The 10693-nt window shown below is 34.5% G+C and overlaps 1 long non-coding RNA gene across 1 annotated transcript; it reads right to left on the bottom strand.

Moving 5' to 3' along the window:
* Window positions 1-7333: 7333 nt before the first annotated feature.
* On the bottom strand, window positions 7334-10209 carry LOC114294571 (uncharacterized). Its single transcript, XR_003640495.2, has 2 exons — window positions 9878-10209; window positions 7334-7858 (listed from the first exon to the last, which is right to left on the bottom strand). It is a non-coding gene; the product is annotated as an uncharacterized LOC114294571 (long non-coding RNA).
* Between the last annotated feature and the right edge of the window lie 484 nt (window positions 10210-10693).

Here is a 10693-nt window from a genome sequence, read left to right as displayed (position 1 = left end):
AGCAACCAAAGATGCTATATATAGAGAGAGAGAGAGAGAGCCCCAGTGCGTTGACACCTACACCCAAAAAAAGGGATATTTTTACAAGTGTCACATCCTTGTCATTTGCTTTTTGACAGAATGTAATATCTAACGTAAGCACTTAGGCAAGGATGGACCCGAAGAGGAAAAACGTTGTCCATGGGACTTATGTGTACTAGATAGATTTATTATTTAATAGATTTTGTGAGAATTAATAGTATTTTTTATTAAATATTATTAAAATGTGTTATTAATAAATTGTTAATTTTTAGTAATAGTTTAAAAATTAATTGTTAAAAAGCGTCACTAATTAAAAAATATATCTAATATTAAAAATAAGATGAAATAAAAAAAAAAATCTTTTATAACTATTATTAACTACAAGTTGACGTTTCTAAATAATTCAATACAGTATTAGCTAATTATTTAATCACGTTCATTGAAAAAGAAATTATACGATATTTTAAGCTCTCGTTTGGCAAGTTAACATTTTAGTTAAAAAATCAAAAAATTACTAAAAAAAGTCAAAAAAACCTATAACCTATATCAAAAAATCAAAGATTTCATTTTTTCTCTACTTTTTGTATATCTTTTAGTAAAAAGTTAAAAAGTCACCCAAAACATATTAATTTTTTTACCTTATATTTTAGCCAAAAAATTAAAAAAATTACTAAAATAGCGGGTTCGTTTGGTTTGTATTTCTGAAAAAATTTTAGGAAATTTTCTCTACAAATAAGTTTTTAAAAGTAATCAAACCAAACAAATTTTTTCAAAAAAATTTCTCAAAACTTGTAAACCAAACAAGTTTTCCAAACAAATCTCTCTCTCACACACATCAAATCAATCACTTTTTTCAAAACTCTCTCTCAAAATAATTTTCCAAAACATCTTTTGAAAAAAACCAAACCAAACAACTTTTCATACTTTTTATCTCTAAAACACATCTCTCAAACACAAACCAAACATACCCAGCATGTTTCCAAATGAGGCCTAGTATGAATTCTATCATGAATATTTTTAATAACATGAACTAATGTCGAGTATAACAATTCAAGATGTCTCACTTTAATATATATATTATTTAATAGTTACAATTTTTTTCACAAAATGTGGATACAAAAAAAAATACTATTTATGAAATAATTTATCTTATTTTCATTTGTTAAATTAATAGAAATTGACATTATAATTTGTACTTTCTTTTTAAAAATTTTGTTTATGTTCACCTACTTATATGAAAATTCTAAATCCGTTCCTGTAATTAAGGTCTCATTTGGCAATATTATTTTTTAGTTTGAAAGTCAAAAAGTCACTTAACAAATTAAAAAACTAATGACTTATACAAAAAAATTAACGATTTTTTTTTTTAACTTTTCACATATCTTTTGATAAAAAATTAAAAAAATATTCTAAATATATTAATTTTTTTACCTTAATTTTTAATTACAAAATTAAAAAATTAGTAAAATAATTTGTTCTCAAACAAAACTAAGAAGTGTTTTAAGAAAATAGTTAAAAGTTATTTTTTAATTTTTTTAAAAATCTTTTATAAAAAAAAATAAATTAATAATTAAAAAAAAACTTTTAACTCACTATCCAAAATAATCTTAATCTCCGGTCGAAGAAATAATTGTCCTTTTTGCTTTGGGTCATTGTGGAAGGAGAAATCATTGTTGAACGCCGCCCACTCCACAACATGCAATGATCCATTTAATTTCGGCGTCAGGTTTGGAAGCCGCCGCAAAAAGTACAATTATCTCTGCGACCCTCTTTTTCTCGGGAAAATGTAAGGAAATGTCAAGAAAAGCGCTTTAGATTCTCCAGCTCACATCCAAGCCACTAAATTATGACCACTAATCGATGCTCTAATTACGTAACATCAAATAAGGAAAGAAAAATCAGACCTTCTTATTGCGCGTGTGTTTCACGCACTATGACAAAAAAAAAAATAAAAAAAAAATAAAAAAAAAAAATAATCTGATAATAGAGAAAGAAGAAATCGTGTCTTTTCTGAAGCTCTATTCCAGGGAGAAGAAATCGTGTCTCTATCCCCGTTTTCGTCTCGCTTAAGCGTCTTCCCTCTCTCGTCTGAATCGGGGCTGTTCCAGGGAGAAGAAATCGTGTCTGTGTCCCTGTCTTTGCCTCGCTCAAGTGTCTTTCCCCTCTCGCTCAAGCGTCCTCCGCCGTCCCTCTCCTCCATCGTCTGACGTATTCAAGTTAGTGCACCATCTCCGGCGTCTTCGTCCGGCGTCTCCTTATCCGATTGTCGTCCCTCGTCCAGGTAAGTTTATCTGTGGCTTTTGTCCATCTCTTCTTCTATACTTACACATATACATACATATATATATATTTATATATATATAAAATATGATTTTGAGAATGCCAAATATGTAATGAAATATAATTTCTGTTAATCTGCTATGGAAATTGTTAATTAACAGTTTTAAGCTATGCAGTTTTAATCTGTTAATTAACATATTTCTGTCAAAATTAACAGTTTTAATATGTGTTCAAAATTTCTGTCCAAAATTTGTTAATTAACAGATTATAACAATTTACAGTTTGGACAGTCCAAATTTGTTAAATTGTTCGAGAAACTGTATATTGTTTGGGAATGCTAATCTGTTAATTAACAGTCCAAAATCTGTATATTGTTAATTAACAGATAATATGACAGTCCAAATCTGTTAAATTGTTATAAATTGTTAATCTAATTTTGGATAGATTTTGGGTTAATCTGGTAACTTGCATTGTTAGAAATTGTTATAATCTGTTAATCTGGTAATTGTTACAATTTGAAGCTCTTACAGATTAGAAATTGTTACAATTTGAAGCTCTGTTAATTTTTGAAAGGGTAATATGTTATAGTCTGTTGAAAGGGTAATATGTTATAATTTGTTCAAGAGCTTGCATTGTCAATCTGTGTATATGTGTAAGTATAACAGAGTAATAACAGAATAGCTTGGTTCTATTATTCTATTAATCTATTAAATCATTTGATTTCATATGGTATTTTTGAATGAGCAGGAATGGAGATTGGTTCGAACAGTGCAGAGAATCCTTTATTAAATGAGAGTAAAGAAGTTGAGGAACCGAAGAGGGGTATGTGTTTTAGCTCAAAGCAAGAAGTGCATTCATTTTATGCCAAATATGCTAAACATGTTGGATTTTCCATAGCTTATAAAACTCAAGTTTGTGGCGATGATGGGGAATTAAGATATTTTGGGATTGAATGTTCTCGATCGGGAAAGAGAATAAAAAAATCAGAAGTAAATCCTCTAAAGCCATCTTTGTCTACAAAAATTGATTGCAAAGCAAAGGTACGAGCAACCTTACAAAAGGATGGGAGATTTATGTTAACCACAGTTAACCTTGACCATATACTTGTAATTGTAATTGTAATGCCTTTTATGTGACTAAACTTGGAGTTTATTTTGTTTTGGATAATTTATTTAATATATTTTTGGATTGTTCAGTTTCTTTATTTTTTGGTTTAGAACAAATTGATGTTGTATTGTGCTCTGTCTGTTCCAAATCTGTTACAAATCTGTTCAAAAATTATGTTTGCATTTCTTTCTACACCCAAATGTGTGGAAAAATTTGTCTTCAAAAGTGTGTGAGAAAAACTTGTCTTCGAATCTGTCTTGAAAAACCAGTGTGAAAAAAATATGTTCTCAAAACTGTGTGAAAAACCAGTGTTCAAAAAAGCTGTCTTCAAAAACCTGTGTGCAAAAATCTGTCTTGAAAATTATGTGAAAAAACCTGTCTTCAAATCTGTCTTGGAAAACCTGTGTCAAAAAAAGTTTTCAAAACTGTGGAAAACCAGTGTTGAAAAAATCTGTCTTCAAAAACCTGTGTGGAAAAATCTGTGCTCAAAAACCTGTGTGCAAAAATGTCGTAAAATCTGTCTTCAATAACCTGTGTAAAAAATAGATAAACAGAATTTGTGTTGAAAATGTATCCAAATCTGTCAACCTGTGTTCAAATACACGAGAATGTATGTTCAAATACACAAGAATGTATTTCAACAATCTGTGAAGCACCTGTGTTCAAATACACAAATCTGTGAAGCACCAGACAAACAGAATCTATGTTCCAAATCAATCCATAATCTGTCCAAATATGTGAAGAAATTCTGTTCATAATATGTGTTAACAAGTTGTCCAAATCTGTGAAGCACCTGTGTTCAAATAGACAAATACATAAACAGAATTTGTGTTGAAAATCTGTCCAAAATCAGCCCAAAATCTATCCAAATCTGTAAGGCCCCGGTGTCCCACATCGGGAATGGAGGGGGAGTTCCTGAGCTATAAAAGTAAAAACCTGGACCCTTATATAGCATCGAGGCCTTTTCCCAAGTAGTGAAATCCCTATTAGAACTCCCTAGTTAAGCGTGCTTAGGCTGGAGTAGTTCTAGGATGGGTGACCCACTGGAAAGAACAAATCCGTGCGGGCGTGACCCAAAGCGGACAATATCGATGACGAAATTTATTTAAGGGGGATAGGTTGTAGAGACCCTAATTTTTGGTAGTTACACTTGAAACCCTAAGCCTTAGGTTAATTGCATTTTAGTCCCAAATTTCATAAAATTTTACAAAATGGTCCAATAGAATAAATTTTCTATATTTTATTTTGTATTATAGTTAAATCCTAGAACACCACTTTATAATTGAAAATATCCTAAAACTTGGTTTTTATTTATTTACCTCCTAGTTTATAAATTAATTCATACATTTTATTTTTATTTCTATTTTTGTTTTTGTTTTTGTTGTTCTTTCATTTATTATTTATTTGAATATTTATTATTTATTTGAATAGAATATTATTGTTTATTTGAATATGTACATAGGTGTGATAAATAATATTTTGGTAGAAAATTGGTTGAAAAACAAAATAAAAAAAAAAAATCTAGATATTTAGGCCTTCCTTAGTCATTAAGTTAGGACCCAGGCTTATTTCCTATAAATTGAGAGCCTTGTCTCAATTCCACACATACACACATATCAATAGCCAAGGAGAGGGTGAGAGAAGGAGAGTGTGATTAGGGAGAAGTAGGGAAGAAGAAAAAAAAGAAAAGGAAGAAAAAGGGTGCCTTCTTGAGTCAAGGTAAGAACACTTCTTCCCCTTGTCTTCTCCAATTCTTTCACTATCCCATCTAATTGTTAGATGCCCTCTTGTGTTGCATATTAATGGGAAATATGGTTTTTGATGTATATAAGAGTGTGGGTTTGATTTAGTGACTTTGCCTTGCAAATTTGTCAAATTAGGCACTGCTGTAACTTCTCTAATTTAAAATAAATATCAAATTTATTTATTTCTTCAATCTGAATTTACTGTAGACTATTTGGTGTGTTTAGAGCTTGTGGTAATTTTATTATCCCCTAATTGTGTGTTTTTAGGGCTTGGATACTTTGTTTAAAAATCTGGTCCTGAGTCTCTGAAAAACAGTTCATTTCTTGCAATTTTATAAAATTCCAAAAAAATCATCTCAAGTTGGTTCTTATATACAAATTTAGGATTTTGAGTCCTCTTTTCAATGGAATTTATTTGGGTGAAAATCATTGGGTAGATTGAGAGGAAAGCTAGTTTTCCCAACGGGTGACAAATCTGTGTAAAGGGTCGGGGCGTTACAAATGGTATCAGAGCCGACTCTCCGAAGTACCGAGTGTGGGCCCCTGGCGTCTTTCGGTGCATGTGGACGGGCTTGCGAGCTGGCAGGCTACTGCACGGGGACGTGCAGCCTTATGGGGGGTGGATTGTAAGGCCCCGGTGTCCCACATCGGGAATGGAAGGGGAGTTCCTAGGCTATAAAAGTAAAAACCTGGACCCTTATATAGCATCGAGGCCTTTTCCCAAGTGGTGAAATCCCTATTAGAACTCCCCAATTAAGCGTGCTTAGGCTGGAGTAGTTCTAGGATAGGTGACCCACTGGGAAGAACAAATCCGTGCGGGCATGACCCAAAGCGGACAATATCGATGATGTGTAAAGGATCGGGGCGTTACAAATGGTATCAGAGCCGACTCTCCGGGGTACCGAATGTAGGCCCCTGGCGTCTCTCGGTGCATGTGGGCGGGCTTGCGAGCTGGCAGGCTACTGCACGAGGACGTGCAGCCTTATAGGGGGTGGATTGTAAGGCCCCGGTGTCCCACATCGGGAATGGAGGGGGAGTTCCTGGGCTATAAAAGTAAAAACCTGGACCCTTATATAGCATCGAGGCCTTTTTCCATGTGGTGAAATCCCTATTAGAACTCCCCAGTTATGCGTGCTTAGGTTGGAGTAGTTCTAGGATGGGTGACCCACTGGGAAGAACAAATCCGTGCGGGCGTGGCCCAAAGCGGACAATATCGATGACGTGTAAAGGGTCGGGGCGTTACAAATGGTATCAGAGCCGACTCTCCGGACTACCGAGTGTGGGCCCCTGGCGTCTCTCGGTGTATGTAGGCAGGCTTGCGAGCTGGCAGGCTACTGCACGAGGACGTGCAGCCTTATGGGGGGTGGATTGTAAGGCCCCGGTATCCCACATCGGGAATGGAGGGGGAGTTCCTAAGCTATAAAAGTAAAAACCTGGACCCTTATATAGCATTGAGGCCTTTTCTCAAGTGGTGAAATCCCTATTAGAACTCCCCAGTTAAGCTTGTTAGGCTGGAGTAGTTCTAGGATGGGTGACCCACTGGGAAGAACAAATCCGTGCGAGCGTGACCCAAAGCGGACAATATCGATGATGTGTAAAGGGTCGGGGCGTTACAAATGGTATCAGAGCCGACTCTCAGGAGTATCAAGTGTGGGCCCCTAACGTCTTTCGGTGCATGTGGGCGGGCTTGCGAGCTGGCAGGCTACTGCACGGGGACGTGCAGCCTTATGGAGGGTGGATTGTAAGGCCCCGGTGTCCCATATCGGGAATGGAGGGGGAGTTCCTGAGCTATAAAAGTAAAAACCTGGACCCTTATATAGTATTGAGGCCTTTTCCAAGTGGTGAAATCTCTATTAGAACTCCCCAGTTAAGCGTGCTTAGGCTGGAGTAATTCTAGGATGGGTGACTCACTGGAAAGAACAAATCCGTGCGGGCATGACCCAAAGCGGACAATATCAATGACGTGGAAAGGGTCGGGGCGTTACACAATCTGTCAATAATCTATGTTCAACCAGACAAACAGAATCTATGTTCCAAATCAGTCCAAAATCTATCCAAAATCAGTCCAAAATCAGCCCAAAATCAGTTCAAATCTGTCCATAATATGTGTTCAAACAAACAAACAAATAACTTTCAAGCTTCCAATCAGATAACAAACAATCCACATGATTACATATTCATACTTCTCAATCCATAATTGTAATATATCAGAAATCTTCATACATATCATCTTCATAATTAATACAACACCAATTACATGTTCTACCTTGTATAAAAATTATTGCATCTTCATAATTAACATAACACCAATTACAAGCAAGATGAAGATCCCATTAATACAACACGAATTTTTATTTATGTCTCTTTACAATTTTTGCATCTGCGCGTTCTAAAATTGATGTTGTTCACTTTGAAATCGAAGATGTTCGCCCATACTTTGAAGTTGTTCGGTAACAGTTGGTGTGTTGTCCATTCGCACTTGTCCTTCCTCCCTACGTTGTGAATTTGTGGGCAAGCACCATGCAATAAACCCACTGCAATCAGGACAACAATAAAATAGCTTATTCTTGTTTCGTTCCGTCTCCGAAATTAGAATGATTGCTATTTTCCGACATTGAGGACAATTTCTGTTGTAATACGTCAATTGATCTGAGGTACTGCCGTTAACACTTGAAGTTGACATTTGCAAAAATATGAAGCGAAATCTGAAGTTGAAACATATATTGTATAATCAAACTCATATATTGCTCATTGGGCTGGCATTTATATGCAAAAGAATCCGGTGAGTGAACAGGGTGGCAATACCATTCATGTTTGTTGAAATCACTAGGTTAAATGTTTTGTGAAGTTATTGACACAAAAATAATGTACAGGAAGTTCAACAGCAGTCAGATTTAACAGAAACCAAACAAAATGATGTAGTTGCACAGACATATGCTGCAAATGGTGTTTTAGAATATGAAGGCAATGGGTTGAATCTGGACAATACAGGTACACGAGTGTAGTAGTTTAATTTAGTGACATATGAAGCCAAGCCAGTGCTGGATTATGGAGTTGCCTTTCCAGGACTTGATATGCATACAGGGGGGGGGGGGGGGGGGGGCGGGGGGCGCTAATCAAGTAAAGAACATGTCGTACCAGAGTATTTGGCACTCTTGCTGAGTTTTATTGGCAATAAAACTGGAACTATTTTAGTTATTTAATCTCTTGGTTTCCTAGAAGTTCTTTTTGGACTAACTATTTTGTGGAATACAGATGTATATCTCTTTCAAGTATCATATGATTGAATGTTTAGCTGATATAGAAACACTAATAGTGGTCATTGGTTAATATCCTGCCTTCTGGTTTTACTTTTATTTCCTGAACAAGTGACATTTTTAGTTGAACATGGGGTATCTTGTTAATATGACTCCTTTTGGAATGGCAGGTCAGGCCTCAACTATTGTTAACTGTTTTGTGCCTTGGTCTTGGTAACAGATGGACGTAATTGTTTGCTTATTTTAGGTTCTTCAGGAGTCGGGACTATTTACTAATGTTGTGGTTCAAAATCCAAGGGAGCATTCTGTTATTTTGATGGTTGTGACGGCACTTTTTTAATGATCATGGGGATGTTGAGAGTGATTGAGCTCTGCAGGATCTGATGCAGCTTTATTGTTGCACCTTTAAATCTAATCTATTCTTTACTTTTCAATTGTGTAATATCTATTGTGTTGCTTTTGTATCATATTCCTGTGGAAAGATATTGAGAAATTGCCATCTACATCTAAAGTCCCTGTATTTTATTGCAACTAATGACCTCTTTCTCTTTCATCTTTTTGTTTTTTAATAAAAATTAATTCATACTCTAGCCTAGTTTAAGGAAAGAGAATGTAGGGATTGAACCAGTTATATGAGCCAGAGCATCAAAGGGTACAAGTCAATAACCAAATACAAAATAACTCAGTGTCCTCAAAAAACATGATGAAAGAAATAGTGGCTTTGAAGGATGATTAAGCATTTTTATATATTCTCCACCAAATATATGTAGATTTTTTTGGCAAATCCAATTGAAGTTGGATGCTTAAAAATGAATGTCCTGTTTTAATAGAGGAAGGCTATTCCTACCTTTTATCTTCCTCTGATCCCATCAAATTCAGATGGCCTGGTGGGTTTGTGTCTTCTCTTTGATTCACAAATTATGTTCTAGTCTTAAGCCAAAAAGTGGAATTTCCACTTTTTTGAATGGATTGGAATGGGAAGACAATTCCAGATTACCTACTCAAGCTGAAATCACTTTCCAAACTAATCAAAAATCTGATCCCCATACTCCTATGGTAATCTCACATTTCTGGAGGAATATAAAACCATTTAAGAGTGAAAAATTCCTAACTAAATCAATATTTAAAATTTAAAATTCCTAACTAAACACATTTCTGGGGCAATATTTAAAATTTTTTCATTTTCCCAAAAGAGAATTCCTAACTAAATCAAGCGTTTGATTAAGCATTTTTATATCTTCTCCACCATATATATATATATACATATATATAGATTTTTTAGGAAAATCCAATGTAATGTAAAATTGGGGCAAATCAAATCAAAATCAAAATCAAAATCAAAATCCTCCTAAACAGATGAAATCAAAGTCAAAGGCACAAAAATCTCAACAAATCAGGGCATATATATAGGTATATATATATAGAGAGAGAGAGAGAGAAAGAAAGAGAGAGAGAGAAAGAATTGACCTGTGTAGACAGATCTGTCAAGTAGACGGAGAGAAGTTGCACTCGTCGTGAGTGAAAGATGATGACGGAGAGAAGCTGCGTTTCACCTCGATCGTCGCCGGGTTGGAGAGCTTGTCGGGGTCGCCGGTGTTGGAGAGATGCGACTGTCAAGAGAGAGGAACAATAGAGGAGAAGTTCAGAGAAGAGAAGTTCAAAATAGGGAGAGAGAGAGAGAGAGTCTCAATGTATTGTCAAAATGAATTTGAAATTTGAAATGAATGAGAAGAGAGAGAAACGGGCGAGTTTGCATCACATTATCACGTTGGCAGCCACGTCGTTAGTGGCGATTTAGTGGTGAACTTTTAGTGATCGGAAGCATTTTTGTAGATTCTATTTGGTTCAGTATCTCTAATCTTTTATCACATATTTTATTAAATTTAATAAAAAATTTGATATGATATAATTTATTGTAATAATAAACTGACACCATTGAAATTTATATTTATTACAGTTCTCCCGTTATATTTAGAAAATTACACTGATTTCCTTGTCAGTGTAATTATTTGACAGTGTTAACTTATAAATTAAAATGATATATTTATCATTAACCTTTACATATACCTTAAAGGGTAAATTACATTGACAACCCCTAAGGTTTCAATTTAATACGGACCCCCCTGACATTTAAAAAAAAAATTAATTTGATAAAAATAAATAAGAAAAAATATATTTAATTTGTAAAAAATTATTTCTAACCACTTAAAAGATAAAAATTATATAAAAATGATAATTATTTTTTATTTTTTATTTCTTAACCAAATTAATTTTTAATTTTAA

This window comes from Camellia sinensis, chromosome 10, assembly GCF_055761805.1.
Source record: "Camellia sinensis isolate YWXY chromosome 10, ASM5576180v1, whole genome shotgun sequence".
Classification (NCBI taxonomy): domain Eukaryota; kingdom Viridiplantae; phylum Streptophyta; class Magnoliopsida; order Ericales; family Theaceae; genus Camellia; species Camellia sinensis.
This window is presented reverse-complemented; position numbering and strand designations above follow the sequence as displayed.